We start from the raw sequence: 16,414 nt of genomic DNA, 5'->3' as shown, positions 1-16,414 counted from the left end.
TCTTTTCCAGCCCGGACCACCCCCGAGGGGCCACAGTGGTTTGCCGTGGACCCTCCTGTGAGCCTCCTGGCTGCTCCGTGGCCTGGCGGGCCCCGGGGAAAGCACCCCTCCATCCAGAAAAGCTGAGAGATGACAAAGTCTGGGAGCTAGTGAAAGTTGTTCTTTACCCGCAGAGACCCCCAGAGACCCCCAGAGCGCATATACTGCTTTAAACTTACCATAGGTTTTATTTATAAGAACAATGGGATGTCATTAAAAACTCTAGCTCTCATAAACCACTGCCTAACTTTGTCTTGGGTTGAAAAATCTTTCTGGCCTATTTTTTTTTTTTTTTTTAGAGTTAGAAATATCAGCAACAGTGGCCTGTCCCACGTCTCTCTCCAGGGGCCTCCAGGGCAAGAAGCCTCCATTGTCTCCCTAAGAATCAGTCAGAGCTTTGCTGGAGGCTGTCCGCAGTGGGCTCTGATCCCCTGGCCTTGGTTTGCTCCCCTACGTGTAATTAAAGAAGAAATCTACAGGGAAACGCGCCAATACTCTCCTCACTGTCCGCCCGCCGCCACCTCGAGGGCATAGAATGTTCAGTTGGTTACCATGGGCAACCCCACTGGTCCCTGGGCTCGCTAACGAACCCCTCCTGGGACTGCAAAGCTTTCCTTTGTTAATGAAGGACTTCCCTCCTCCATACCTTCAACTTCCTCCTGAAGCCTCAGAGCGATCTGCTTTATTTCCTTCCTAAATACTAGCACATTCTGAGCAGAACAGCTGGTAAGTAGAGGGCATTCTGGCAGTTTCCGCTAAACCAGCAAGTGGAGGTCAAACCACCGGGCCGCTCGGTGTCACTTGCAGAAACGACATTGTCTACAGAACACAGCCGGTGTGGAGACATTGTTGTTCAATGTCTGTTGCCCCCCTCCCCCGCCAACTTTCCTCCTCACCCTTCCTTCCTCGGTGTCCGTGGTGGCCACACGCCCAGCACCAGATCCTAAACCACGACAATCCTGTTCCTCAGTGCTCCGGCTTCTCTCGCAGCTGTGGGTGGCCCTATGACCCACTTCTAGCCAATGAGTTGAGAACGAAAGTAGGTTGAGAACGTTTCTGGGAAAACTTCTACTTTTCCTGTTAAAGGGACAGACTCGGCGGGTTCTACTCTTTACCTCCCTTCTCTCTGCCTTGAACACAAACATGATGTCTGGGGCTGTGGCATCGATCTTGCAACCATGAGGCAAAGAAAGACCTTGGGTAAGCATTGCGGATTAGCAGGACTCGTGGCAGCTGATGCCTACCTCTGAACCTCCGGTTATGTGAGAACAATAAACCTGTATGTGTTCAAGCCATTGAAGGTGGCTTTCTGTTGCTTGCAACTCGACAAGTTCTAAACGAGACACAGCACGCTTGGCATTCTTCCATTAACCCTGCTCTCTGAAGGCATCTGAGGCAGAAGGAGCCGAATCTGCACCCTCCTCCACTCTCCACCACCTCCCCTTTGTAGGACAAATTCAAGGAAAGGTCAGGTTGGGTGGATGGGGCTGTGAAATGTTCCAATCTGATCCAGGGATTTGGGTCCTAAACAGCCTTCTCTGTACCTGTCTCCCTGCGGCTCTGCTTCTCTGCCCACCACAGCATAGCCAGACCCCGCATTAGAAGCCCAGATCGGACCTCGTCACTTCTCGGCTCACAGTCCCTCCGTGACCCCTGCGGCTCTGATGGTCGTGATCTGTGTGTGTGTCCCCTGAACGCATATCTGAAATATAGTGCCCGGTGTGATGGTATGAGGAGACGGGAGTTTTGGAAAGGGGCTTCGTGCCCTTATAAAAGAGATGCAGCTAGAAGCTTGTGACCTTGAAGAGGACCCTCCCCCAACCATGTCAGCTCCTCAACCTTTGACTCCCAGTCTCCACACCTGGGAGAAATACATGTCCGTTCTTCGAAAGCCACCCAGTCTGTGGTGTTTTGTTAGAGCACCCCAAACAGACTAAGTCACCGATTAAGACCAAAGACTGATATATTGTGGGTTTTTTTGGTCAAGACTCTAGACTTAGAGTTATGAAAACCCATTTTCACCATGAAAAACGGTTTGGTGATTTCCTCAAAAAGTTAAACATGGAGTTTCCGTATGAACCAAGAATTCTGCTCCTAGGCATATACCCAAGAGAATTAACAACGTGTGTTCAGATAAATACATCTGTACAGATGTTCACGGCGGCGTCATGCACAAAAGCCAAATGGGAGAAAAAACCCAACCGTCTGTCACACCCACAACAATGTGGGTAAGCCTTGAGCACATCAAGTTTTCAAGAGGGACGTATTCCAGAGACACAAACGTCACGTGTTGTATGGCTGCGCTCATACGAAGTACCCAGAATCGGCAAACCCACAGAGACAAAAGGTGGGCTGGGGGTTGTGAGGGGCTGGGGGGCACGGGGGGCATGAGGAGTGGCTGCTCCACGGCTCTGAGGTCTCCTTTTGAGGTGACAGCACGCTCCGGAATGAGACGCAGGTGGCAGTTGTATGCCGTGGTGGATGAGCTAAACGCGGAGGGTTGTTCACTCGGAGATGGTTAATTTCAGGGTCTGTGAATTTCACTCCAACTTAAAAAGGACTGAAAGGTGAGGAAGGAAGGAACGGAGGGAGGGAGCGGGGGGGGGGGTGCAGGGGAGCGGAGGGAGGAGCAAAGAGGGAAGGACAGGAGAGAGGAAGGAAGGAGTTTACTCATAGAACTACGTGTGCTGCTGAAGAGGGGGCTGTCCTGAATGAGGGACAGAAACACAACGAGAGGGGAGGGCTTTCCTTCCCCCATGCCACGGCGCCTGGGATGGCCGCACCCCTCCTCAGCCGCCACGAGGCGCTGGCCTTCCCCCCAGCAGAGAGACTAGGTCCTTCCTGGGTCACCCCCTATACACACACCAGAGTCTACACTGCCCGTGTACTCACACACCCCGTAGGCGTTAAAAGAGAAGTTTCTCTCCGTTTCTCTGAGGGTTTCATTTCTTTAAGGCATTAGGAACGAAGAAGGATTGATTTGGGCCACTTTCATTTTTCTGCAGGAAAGGGAGGCGTCCTGGCAGAAGAAACGGACTGCCCTGGGTACTTGCATGGGCACATTTAAGATAAAGAACTGTGACCTGAAATCATGGAAAGGCTGGAAGGGGACCCAAAAGGGGGCAGGAGCTGGAGAGGACGACGTTGTGGCAGAGGGAGACCAGGCACGAGGGAACACGGAGCAGGACGGGGGCCACCCCCATCCCAAGCCTGGGAGCCCATCAGAGACACCAGGCTGGTGGGGAGACACAGCAAGAAGAACTTGCTAGAAGGACAGTTTTCCTCCACTGGCAAAGGAGAAATGCTGAGAGGGTCCAGCTCCAGGGGTCCCAGCAGGGCAAAGCAGGACGGACTCGGGGCTGACAGAGGAGGGACCGAAACCAGAGATCTCATTTGCTGAGTACTCTGGTTTTCTGGCAAAACGAAAACGGGAGGGGCAGCTGCTGTTTGGGGCACTGTGTCTGGCAATGCTGTCAGGGGATCACCACATCTCTTGGGTAAGGCCAGTTCTCGGGACCAGGGGCCTGGGGGGACCTCACGGAAAGTGCGTCCTTGGCTTTAGCCAATGTCTGTTCTGACCTGTTTCGGGGACAGGAGCTGACAAGTCTCATGTCACAGATTCTGTAAGGACCGAGGCATCACGGGGTAATGAAGAGGAGGCAGGGCTGCCCTCTCTCTCTCTCCCAGGGAGAAGGGAGATGAATTCGGGCCAGGCCTTGAGCACCACCAGGTGGTTTCTTCCACCTGGACCTGGTGCATCTCTTTTCAGACTCCGGAAGGACAGGGCTGATGGCCCTGCCCAGCCACTGTGCCCTTGCCTCCTCCTTGCTGACGTACTGGGGTGTAACCTGCTTTGGTCTCCTGCCTGAGGCCCCAGAGCAGAAGGTGATAAAATGTTGCTGGTCTCGACCACGTCTGTGGGTTCCCACAGACTCCAGCCCAGCTTTGGGACGCTGACCTGCGCCACGATCCCGTATTTACTCCGCTGCTGCAAACGGGGTACCTGCGTCCCCACTCACTCCTGCCCCTTCTGACTCAGGCTCTCTTGAAACAAGCCAGGCAGGAAGGGGCCGGGACACAGCCCCATGTTCTGAGCTCCCTGCAGGGGAGAACATCTGTGACATCTGTGAACAGTCTGTGACATTCCCCCTGTGAACATCTGTGACAGTCACCCTGATTCCTCCCCACAGCTCCTCCAGCAAGGTCCACCGACGGAACCCGAGCCCCGCTCTCCGTGGAGGAAGCCAGGCTACGGAGTGTCTCATCCTACATGGAGGGCACGGAGATCGGCCTCCAAACAGACTCAGACCTTCTGAAGCTCTCGGAGGGACCCCACCCATTTATCTCAGCGAGATAAAGCGCGGGAAGGTGACACACACCTTGGAAGGAATCTGGGGCAGAGCAGATCCTACCGAAAGCACGCGCGGAGGCCCAGACTCTGAATAAGCGTGGGGCTTGGCGACCCCGGGAAGCACGTGTCCAGCTTGGAGTCGAGCTCTGAGTAGAAGAGGAAATGCTCCACTTGCATCCGTCCTCCAGTCAGAAGGCAAACTGCTCCTTTTTCCAAACGGCATGTCCCTTGCACACACAGTGGCCGTCAGAGCAGAGGCTCCGAAAGCTGGAGAGGCCAGAAGCCTCCGGCCCCAGCGGCAGGCTCTGAGAACGCACGCGTGCACAAAGCCTGAAGCTGCGCTGAGATGTGGCCGTGTCTGGGAGGGCAGAGACCCCACAGACCACAGAGGAGGGACTCACAGGCCACTCCACCAGGCATCACCGTGGCCCGGACCCAGGGGCAGCCCCCCACAGAGCAACGCCCACCCTTGTTCCCCAGCACGAAACCCATGCCATTTACTGTCAACCAAATAATGACCTCATCCGGGGACCCACAGGCCTGCAGACACAGTCCCCCGGGGACAGGTAGGACAGGGATCCGTGTCCGGGCACGCGGACGCCCAGTGCCCTGCGCCACCAAGTTCACATTCAGTCGCCCAACTCTGCTTTCCGGCAGAAAGAACCACCTGTCTGGGCCCTGCATTCAGTGATGTCGGTGGCAGACGCTTTCCATGTGCAAAGTCTGATGCTGAAAGCTGGATTTCTCTATTGAGAGTCAGCTGCAAAGGCCCCGAAGCTGGCTCGCACCGAGGCTTTGTCCTCGATTTGAAAACGTGCTTTTCCCCAAAGGCCTCTGAGCAGGCCCTGTGAAGAATCGCAACGAGGCCCTGAAGTCAGACGGAATTAATGCGACTCACTCCTCCTGCTGGATCTCGATAGGACACTTGAAACCCAGGCCACATCCTTCTTTCCCAGGGCCGCGTGGCAAGGTTGAGCTCAGTAAAGCTTCAGGGATGATTTGTAATAGGAGCAGAGTCAAGGGTTTGGGGTTTTGTGTGTGTGTTTGGGGTTGGGGGGGGTCTTCTTTTCAGCTGCAAGCACACCTTTCCAATGAAGCACCCAAATACAGGTATTATCAGGACAGAAACAGTGCGTGGGAGCCAGGACTGGGAGGTGGCCGGACAGAGGTGGCTAAACGGAGCTGGAGGCGGAGAGGTTCCATTAAAGGCCCTGGAAGAGGACAGAGTCTGGCCCAGAGGAATCTGTGCTTTAGTCCCAGCAGTGCCAGGTGGCGGAAGGTCAGAACACAGAGAAGGCAGAAGGAGAATGGACCTGTGGGAGTCACTGCGGTTTTCCCGGGCACTGATTTACGTGCCTACAACAGGCCGGGTCCCGTGGATAGAAGCGATTTAGGGCAAAGGGAAAGAACACTCAGAGGCCACAGGAAGGCCGTATCACCCCAGGAACGATGGCCCAAGATCCTCCAAGGGGCGGGCTTAAAGACAAGCCCAAACCCCCACCTTCCATGTAAAGAAACGGAGGCACAGAGATGGTAAATTAAACGTAAACTTCCCCCTCCCCTCCCCAAAATAAGGTCTATGACTGCTTTGAAATCATAGGAATAGGGTGTCAGGAAACCTCTGATTTTATCTTGGTCCCAATTAGCCATGTGGACTGTCTCAGTCGGCTTCGGCTGTGGTAACAAAATACGAGAGTTTGGGGGCAGAAACAACATGTATTCACCTCTGGGGCTGGAAGGGCCAAGTTCAAGCCACAGGCGATTGTCCTTCTGGTCAGGGCCCGCTTCCTGGCTTGTGGGCAGCTCTGTGCATGCTTGTCCTCACAGGACAAGGGCCCGGGGCTCTCTGGCGTCTCTTTATAAGGACACTGACCCCATCATGAGAGCTCCCTGCTTATGACCCAACCACCTCCCAAAGGCCGCATCTTCTATTACTATCACCTTGGGATGGCAAAGTCTAGATACGCGTCTGGTGGCAGGACACGCGCATCTGGTCTATAACGTGGCCTCAGCAAGCAACACGACCCACAGACAGCCTGATACTACACAGGAGGGACCCTCACTGCTCTTTGGTGGGGAGGCACAGAATTTCATGTTCCTGCAATGTTTTTTCCTATATTAAACTGAAACGACCTATTTTTTTGCTTACTCCTAAACCCCACTTTTCCCCAAATAAAAACCTTTTCTTTTATTCCTAAATGAGGAAACATATTTTTTTAACACCTCCAGTTTGTCCAACATGGCACCAAATGCTTGATATTTAACCCTTACAACACTGCTAAGAGGTTGGCATCCCACTTGGTGGATGAGGACGCAGAGGCTCAGAGAGGTTAAGTCATCTGCCCAAAGTCACAATACGGACTGTGATCAGGTTGACTCCAAAGCCCATGTGTACCTCTCCAATATCAGCAACGCCCTCACAGATCTATTTGCCACGGACGAGTGAGCTGTCATGCCTCCTCCCACGGTGGCGGAGGGTGCGAATGAACAAATCGCACTCCGCTGGCCCTCCTCTGACCGAGGCTGATCTCGGTGACTGAGATCAGGTGCTGCTTCCTCCTGTGAATGGGGCGGGGCGGGGGTGGGCAGGAAGCAGGAAGCTGTTTCTAGCAAGGGCCACGATGGGGCAGTGCCAGCCTTCTCTGGCTGCCACATGTGAAGGTGACACAGACCTGATTCCAAGGGGCCACGTGACAGAGTGGAGAGATGCTGGCTGTGGCGGCAGCAGCCGTTGTATTCTGGGTGTCGCAGGTTCCTTACAAATGCCTGGACTCACGCTCTGATGGCAGCAGAGACGGGACACCTGCGCTGATCCCGTGTGCCTCCCCGAGCATATGCCTGGTCAACCTGTTGGGTCTGGTAAGTCACTGGCATTGAGCTGACCTTCCCCCTCGTAAGCACCCGCAGAGGACAGCAGGTGCCTTTCCACCTGTCTAAATGAACCTCATCCCCCAGCACCTGCGGTTTCCACCACGGAACCTGGGGACGTGGCGGAACCGACTCAGAGAAACCCTTTCATCCATTCAACCGTTCTCTAAACACTGAGGGGCCCCTTAGCCAACACGCTGTTGGATGTGACAGAAATGTCGTGGGCTTTTACGAAAGGCTTGTTTTCAAATCTTGGCTCTGCGACAACCTGTGTGCCCTTGAGATAATTTTGTGACCTTTCTATCTTCCCATCAGTGACACTGCTTCACACGGGCTGTCAAGAAATGAGCCGGGACCACACCTAGACGGCAGGTAGCACGATCGGGCTCTGAATGACGGCATGAGGTGTTCATGGGTGAGAAGGCTCCTGCTCTCCCCTTGACCAGGGACCCCCGCCTCTTCCACATCAGACAAGGACCTGCAGTGGCTTTAGCACTTGGCCAAAATTTTCAGAGCTACGGTCTCTGGGTAAGACAAGAAGACTAAAGTGTATCTGACCAACGAATCACCCCACCCCATGAAGGAGGGAGAGAGAGGAAGTGAGCAAGAGAAGAAAAATAGAAGAAGAAGGTTGGAGGGGAAGGGGTTTGCAGAGAGCTAAGGAGAGCAGGTTTTCCAAGAAGGACCCCTCATCTCTTGGTACGCAAGTTCCAGATAAGTTTGGGGACATTCATGGAAATTTCCCTTGTGGTTTGGAACCTGGTCCTGTAGGACCCTGAGGGATACGTCACCGAAAAGTTGAATGACCTTGAAAGCCTGACCACAGAAGCATGACTGTCTTCGAGCGGGGCCTCCAATAAGGGCTTCAGGGACAGAGAAAACTCAAAGATGGAACAGTTAGCAGTGGTGGCAGGAAACCTTCCAGCCCCACTGCCTCAAGGAATAGGGGAAATCAAAAATGTACCCTACACGCGGGGTCATCTGGCTGAGGAGAGGGTCCACACCGAGAGTGGGAGACACCATCGGCCTTCTTGCTGCTTCTGGTAAAAACCAGAGGGAGAGGGAGCTAAAGGAAGGGCCCTTGGACAAAAGGGAGCCACCGTCCTGGTTTGGGAAATTCTTGACTTCTCTGGATGCCAAGTGGTGTCAAAATTAAGAAAGGGCTCCCAGGCCAAAGACAAGTGCAGGGTGCTGTCCGGAAAATTGGATCTAAAGATGAATCCAGAAGTGTGACTGGTCTGCATTCTGCTTAGATGACATGACAAATAGCAGGAAGGCCCACGGACGGGGACTAGAACAGCCCTGTCCTCTGAAGGGCTTATAGGACCGCTGAGGCTCCTCTCTTTCCGGATGGAATGAGCCCCGAGAAGACCGGAGACCCTCAGAGTCTCATGGAGGACGGACATTGGAGGAACGTGGCCAGCTTGGGCTAAAAGGCACAGACAGCACTCACTGACATGACGTCTTCAGCCTCCGGACCTGTACAGGCGGGAAGCCGGCTGAGAAAAGGAAGCCCCTGGGAAAGGTAGGATGACCCAGAGGGAGAAACAGAGGCCGGCGGAGTGAGTCTGAGAGCGAGGAAAGTATTCCGGAGCCGCCCACTGGAGCCCGCCTTCCTTCCATAAGTGCTCCGAGGCCATGACCTGGGTGTATCCCCACCTCCCACCCAGGCCGAACAGGAGGGCCCACGGCGTCACCCTCTGCTTGTCCCATCACTGCCTGTTGTTGAGTGTGGGAGGGGGCGGGTAGCTAGTGTCTCTAGCTCACAAATCTCAGATCAAAGAGAACTGGACTTGAGAGCTCAAGGAGCCTCATTAGTATGGATCTGGTTTGGACAAGATGAGAGTTTGGGGGTCTTGGGAGAGGCCGAGCACATCTTGCCCATGGGAACGCCCTGAACCATGGTGGGACCGAGGGCAAGTGTGGCCGCCCGCCTCTCGGATACCCCTACTGACTCCTCCCTCCGGTGTTCTCAGGCCTGTGTTGTCCTTCCCTTCTGGAATGGGACTGACCCGTGCCCGGGGCCCATGCTCTGGGAGAAGGCAGCAGTCACGTCATGCAGACACCTGAGCAGGTCTCTGCCAGGCCCACCTGGTGAGAGTCTGAGGTCTCTGCCCACAGAGAGCACAGACTTGCCACCACGCGGGAGCCACCATGGTGGGCTGATCTGCCGGTCAGATGGCCGCAGGGCCCGAGCTGGCTGGCCCTTTCACTGCAACCTCGGGAGAGAACCCAAGCCCCACAATTGTATGAAAGTGCTCTCCAATTCCTGCCCCACAGGCACTATATCCAAATAATAATACATTTAGTATTGGTTTCGGGCACTACGATGTGGGGTAATGTGATACCCAGCAACAGGTAACTATTACAGGATGTAAATAAACACATCGAAGATTTCTTTAAATTCATTAACTAACGATGATGAAAATAGGAATTCGGTTCCCAGAGCACCTGAGGAACTTGACGCTTATGGACAGTTTAAGGACAGTTTAGAGTCCAAGGGCTGGGTTCATACAAAATAATATAAAACCAGTTCTTGTCCTATGGGGTAATGAGCGGCCACCTTTGGGTTATCTTTCCACCAAACAGAAATTAGTTTCATCTGTGTCAGTCAAACATCTAAAGTTCACACAGAACTTCCGACATCTTGAATCTACAGAAAGCAGGGAATAGAGTCGTTCTGTGCAGGGAGAGGCCGCTCCGTGGCTTCCGGCACATTCAGGAGCATCACTGCCTTATGCACTACTTGTCAGTGACCGCCTCCCTCAACACCGCGCTCCGCGCCAGTCGTGACAATCAAACATGTCTCTAGACATTGCAAATGTCCCCTGAAGGACCCAGGGTTGAGAACCACTGCCTCAGATCATTAAGCATCCTTGGGCAGACCTATCCGATGATGCTCATTTTGACACTGACATGATATGCCTCCACTTTTTGGCCTCATTTCCAAGTTACACATACTCTCGCATAACAAGCATCTGTGAGTGGAGAGCCCAGAGCCGATGCTCCCTCCCAATTGATGCTTCCAAGGAAAGGGGGTTCCAGGCCCCTGCTGCTGCCTCCAGCTAAAACTGGACATGTGACATGCTCCTTCACCCCCATCCAGAAGAGGCCAGGAAAGAACGGGTAAACAGGGCAAACACAGTCAGAGCAGGGCACGGGGTCACAGAGCTTCCAAGGTAAGCCATGCGGCACTATCGATAAAGACTTGTCTCCGAGCACCTCAGGCAGGAAGATGAGTTGTTAGCCAATGGAAAGCTAAGAAGAGGAATAGAATTCCCAAAGAGGACCTCAGACCCTAACGAACGTTTTTTGGGTTTTGTTTGCTACCTTTTCAAAATCATTTTAAACAGGCAAGCAGTATTTACCTAATAAAAATAGGTATGATTTTTTTCCTCTCTGAAAAAAAAAAAAAGAAAAAGAAGAAATTTGAATTCACCTTTGGGGGCAGATTGATTCTTTGTTTTGAAAGGAACCATTACATGAATTCCTTAAATGAATTCCCCTTTAAACTGATGAGGGACAGAAGCAGAAAAATGTTCACTCATAGCCCAGAAGGCTGACCTACAGCCTGCTTAGTTCCGGTAAGGATCAAATACGTGCTGGTTGCTACATTCTTAAAGGGTCTTGTGACTGCCTGTACATCTCACCCCTAGTTAATGTCGAGCTGAATGATAAGCAGCAGAGAAAGCGTGTAAATGTAGTTCTATGAGCAGAAATTCGAGGAAGATATTTATGATCTAATACTCCCTGCCCATCGCCTCCCCTCCCTCAAGCACCAAGTGTATAACCACCAGCCTCACACAGCAAAAGGGCAGCTCTTTCTGCCCACGGGCCCTGTCCCCACACTACTGAAATAAACTTACTAAGTTGCACCATGCAAAGTCTCAAGAATTCCTTCCCAGCTGTCACATGCGGCAATCTCGCAGGAAAACCATGACTTCAATGACGAAACGTAAAGCAAACACTCACCATGCTTGTTGAGTCTGTTGGCCTGTAGGTGGGTGTTGGAGGCGGAGAAGCTCCACATTCTGTGCGGAGTAAATGGCAGAATCAGAACTGGACCTGGGGGGAAAAATTGGTCAGTAAGGGGTAGAGGAATCAGTTTGCTGTGGCTGTACCTATAGCCTGTGGGGTGATGGGTCTGCTGGAGGCCAGCCTGGGTTGGAGAATTGCCCCGCAAGGGAAGGAAGGAAGGCTAGGACAGGAGTCTGGGTGGGGCTCGTTTCACTTAGCCTTTGTGGATGCTATGGGGCTAAGCTTAGTTTTAAGGCCCAGTTAAGTCTCCTGCTGGATAGTTACATTCCGATGGGCTAGTTTCATCAGGGACCAGAAGGCAAGGGAGCTCTCAGGAGGCCAAGGGGGTGTACCTCAAAGCTAGGGTCACTTCTGTTGTCAGTCATCCTGGGAATGGGCTGGTCTTGAGCTAGGGAACGAGGATCAGGGAGGCCAGCCTCTGACAAAAGAGACAGCCCTTCTTTCTGGGCATCCGAGCAGCTGGAATCAGGGACATCCACAAAGCCCTTCTGGGGAAGGGGGGAACCCCTCCTTCCCATGAAGGCCATCTGGAAGCCAGGTGGGGGAGCCCTGGAAAGGACACCCGGACAGACCCACCTAGAAACTCCAAGAGTAGCCACATCCAGTAGGCTTATCACTTACCTATGCTCTACCCTCTTCCCCTCTTTCTTCCTAGCTCGTCAACCCAGTCTGATTCCTGTTGTGAGGGAGGAATTTAAGGGAAAAGTCTGTTTCATGCCTAAAATGCAGTGCCAAGTGCCCAAGCTGGCTTGCTGGTAAGGACAGCAGCCTGAGGGAGAGGAAGCGTGGCCTGGCCCAATGACAGAGCATGTATGTATCACCCATCACAACCTCCAAATCAGACCTCTGAGAGATCTCAGGGGGGCTGAGACTCTGGGCACAGAGGGGACCCAAGGTTAACAATTCCCAAGACGAATGTGCCACTGAGGAATTCATGGAAACATGAAGTGTGGTTGAGGGGTGGTCACAGACTGGGAAGGCCCAGACAGGCAGGCTATTGGTGAACGATGGATAGACGGACAGGCAGAGACAGAGGAGGAGGATGGATGGATGGGTGGGTGGGCAGAGAGGCACGTAGACAGACAGAGATAAAGGACGGATGGTGAAGTGTTCAGAACATGTCCCCCAAAGGAGGCCACTTTGGTATATTGATTATTTGAGTTAAAAGTCTTGAGAAATAGCAGGTATGGGGCACCTGGGTAGCTCACTCAGTTAAGCACCTGACTCTTGATCTCAGCTCAGGTCTTGATCTCAGGGTCATGAGTTCAAGCCCTGCATTGGGCTCCATGCTGGCCATGGAGCCCACCTGAAAGAAGAGACAGAGACAGAGACAGAGAGGGGGAAGGAGCAAGATGGCAGAGGAGTAGGAGACTAAATGTCACTGGGTCTCAGGAGTTCAGCAAGATAGTTATCAAACATTCTGAACACCTACACACTCAACAGGAGATGGAAGAGAAGAAGAGCAGCGATCCTAGGAACAGAAAAACAACCACTTTCTGGAAGGTAGGAGGAGCGGAGAAGTGCATCGGGGCAATAGGTGGGCAGAGAGACTGCGGGGGGAGGGGCTGGTTCCCCGCAAGCGGTGGAGCCCCAGAGCACAACATCGGAGCTTTTAGAGTCGGCTCCACTGAGGGACTTCACTCCCGAGGCTAAGTGGGGGTGGGGGAATGGGGGGGTGGAGACCTCGCAGGGACAGTGTGGTCTCAGGGCCCGCGGGGTCACCCACAGACCAAGGGTGTCTGAGGGTGGCTGAGCTCGCAGGTATCAGAGCGGGGAAGCCGGCGGCAGAGACGGAGCCCAGGAGGGGCTCTCCGCTCGGGCTGACCTTACACCGTGATCCGGACACGGTCAGGACACTAACTAAGGGCGCACGGAGGAGTGGGGCCCCAGCTCGCAGCTCTTCCGGCCAGAGCCTGGGCGACGCCATCTTCCTTCCCATCCTCCAAAGCTCTACGGAAAGCGCTCAGGGAACAAAAGCTCCGAGAACAAAACCGCGCAGATGACTTAGCCTGGCCCCGGGCAAGGGCGGTCAATTCCACCACAGGCAAAGACATTTGAGAATCTCGGCAACAGGCCCCTCCCCCAGAAGATCAGCAAGAACACCCAGCCGAGCCCAAGTTCACGGATCAAGGAGAACTGCGGGACTCCAGAGTTAGGGGAAAGCAACACAGAATTCATGGCTTTTTTCCCATGATCTTTAAGTCTTTCAAAGTTAAATTTTCTTTACTTTTATTTTTTCCTTATTCTGTTTTTAAAATTTTTCCTCGTTCTTATTTTAACATTTTTTAAACTACTTGTTCTTATCAATACCTTTTTAAAAATCTTTTTAAATTTTCACTGTTATATTTTATCCCTTCATTGTATTTAACCTTATTTTTTGTATACATACAGGTTTTTTTTCCTAAAAAATTTTGGGATAAAATTTCATCTAATTGATGAAAAATACACTCTAAATGTAGCTCACGGCTTTGTTCTGGTCTCCAGCCTAGATCACATCCTCTCACATGTGATGATCACATTCTCTCCTTTTTTCCCCCTTTTCTTTTTTCAATGAACTTCTTATAAATTCCTTTTTTAGAATCTTTTTAAATTTTCATCTTTACAGTCATATTCCATACCTTTATCATGTTTACCCTTCTTTTTGTATATATGTCAGTTTTTCTTTCTTTAAAATTTTGGGAGGGAGTTTCTTCTAATAGACCAAAATACACCCAGAATCAAGTGTGTGTGGCTCTGTTCTGAAATTCACCAGTCATATATATATGACTTTTTCCCCCCTCCTTTCTTTCCCCTCTGTTTCAGGTTCCTTCCAATTTGGTTAGTGTATATTTTTCTGGGGTCATTCTACCCTTTTAGTATTTTTTCTCTCATTCATCTAGTCTTATATGGATAAAATGAAAAAGCAGAAAAACTCACCTCAAAAGAAAAAGGAAAAGAACAAGAGGCAATAACAATGGCTAGGGATTGAAAAAAAAAATATTGATATGCTGTCCATAAAAAACTCATTTTAGACCCAAGGACATCTCCAGATTTAAAGTGAGGGGGTGGAAAACAAGCTACCATGCTAATGGACATCAAAAGAAATCTGGGGTGGTAATCCTTATATTAGATAAATAAGATTTTAAGCTGAAGACTATAATAAGAAATGGGGAAGGACACTATATCATACTTAAAGGGTCTGTGCAACAAGAAGATCTAGCAATTTTAAATATCTATTTAAATATGCCCCTAACATGGGAGCAGCCAATTATATAAACCAATTAATAGCAAAATCAAAGAAACACATCAACAATAATACAATAATAGTAGGGGACTTTAACACCCCCCTCACTGAAATGGACAGATCATCAAATCAAAAGACCAACAAGGAAATAAAGGCCTTAATGACACACTGCACCAGATGGACATCACAGATATATTCACAACATTCCATCCCAAAGCAACAGAATACACATTCTTCTCTAGTGCACAAGGAAATATTTATATTAATTATCTCCCTAAAATGTGGGCAAGGGGCAAAGAAAGGATGTGAAAACATAAATGAGTGAGAACCACTGAAGGTAGATTACTTGCTTTTGCTCGTCATAATCCAGAAGGTGCTCCAGAGGCCAAGTTCAAAACTCCCCAGGGGTCCCCTGCTCTAGAAATGTGTGATGGACACATTTCACAGCAGTTTCACCCAACACCAGCCAGGATGTATGAAATAGAAATTCGAGAACCAAAGGGTGGGCCCATTGTTGTAGGAAAGGCGGGGAGCAGAAGAAGTTGTCCAGATGGGCCCTGAAGGAAGGCTGGTCCTTGTGGGTGTCACTGCGAGCTCCCTGATGCCACAGCCATGGGGTTCCTTCCAGAAGGTTCTGCTGCCCTTTACCTGTCTCCTACAGAAAGGGAAGGTTATCGTACATTGCTTGCTTCCCTATTGTATGTCAAACAGCTCAAAGAACTATTCTAAAGAATGTGACTATTTGTGGAAAAAGACCTTATGCAGGGCTACCTAATGTCACCTAATAACCACACAAGGCTCCCAGAAACATGACAGCCCAACAGATTGTGCCAAAGGCTTTAATGATGAAATGGAGCCCAGTGGGGCATCAAGAGTCCTAATCTTCTGTGAAAGGCCTAACTGGGGAGCCCAGTCATAGTTAATGTGCGTATTTTCCACACATAAAGCTGATTATCTCCCCCTACCTGGAAACAAGGGAAAAATTACTTGTAATTATTCTAGACGAAAAAATAGTGTGTTCTGGAAGTTTGTTTGACTCCCTTCCTAGCATGCCCGTTAATAGCTCTAAAGAGGAAAGAACACGGCGCTGGTTTGGAGTGACGCGATGGGTGACAGCACGCTTCACGTCTTAAGAGGAGGTGGGCGAGAAGGATCTACCTTTAAAGAACTCCAATTACAGTAATTACCATTGTTACCAAAATTACTGTTTTTAAAAGCCTGAAGTCCTCTATTGGAGAACACTTCAGAAGGCTGTGGAAAAAACCCACATGACCAGCACGATTAGGGAGAACAAAAGCCAAGCATTGTTTAAAGCTGCTTAAATCCTCCCATGCCTCCGTGCTTGGTGGGAAGTTACCGTTCCTGAAAGCCTGTCATAGTTTCTTAAGTTTGCAAAGAGCTGTCAGCAATATTCCCGGGATGGGAGGCCAAGCAGCACGTGAACGGAGCCGCACGTCTCCTTCTGACACCTCCTGAACTTCTCTTCTGATGGGGCACACACATCAGGGCTCCTGTTCTGGGCCACGGGGCGGACGGGCCACAATGGGCAGCGACCGGGGCTGCTAGGAGGTAGTGCGGATTCCATCTGGGATCACCTCTGCGCTCTTGGTGGGGTGCCGGAAAGATCTAGATGCTGGTGGGGATGCTCTCAGATTATGAGGACGAGGGCTATTTTTGCACATTTTCAGTGTGTTGCAGATGGATGTTTTCCGTCAAGAACCCTAAAAACCTAACTACTAGGAACATGAAATTAATAAAACAAAGAACTATAAAATATAAGCCCCGTGACATTGTTATCAGGATCAACAGGCAAATACAAATTACTCTGTGCAATTGCTAGAACTGAGGCTAAAAGCTTCCCCCGCTGCAGACCACCAGTCCGGGGCTACCCTCGA

At 51.2% G+C, this 16,414-nt stretch overlaps 1 long non-coding RNA gene across 1 annotated transcript in view; it reads right to left on the bottom strand.

Annotated features, from left to right (window-relative positions):
• Window positions 1-13,202, bottom strand: part of LOC309870108 — a 37,996-nt gene extending 24,794 nt beyond the window's left edge. The window contains exons 1-2 of the long non-coding RNA XR_014314492.1: window positions 13,122-13,202; window positions 11,231-11,323 (exon numbers count right to left, since the gene is read on the bottom strand). This is a non-coding gene — a long non-coding RNA (uncharacterized lncRNA). The remainder of the gene's footprint in view (window positions 1-11,230; window positions 11,324-13,121) is intronic.
• Window positions 13,203-16,414: the final 3,212 nt, after the last annotated feature.

The sequence above is a fragment of the Mustela nivalis genome (assembly GCF_964662115.1).
Source record: "Mustela nivalis genome assembly, chromosome: 7".
Lineage (NCBI taxonomy): Eukaryota > Metazoa > Chordata > Mammalia > Carnivora > Mustelidae > Mustela > Mustela nivalis.
Note: the sequence above shows the minus strand (reverse complement) of the source record. Positions and strands in the feature narration are given on the sequence as shown.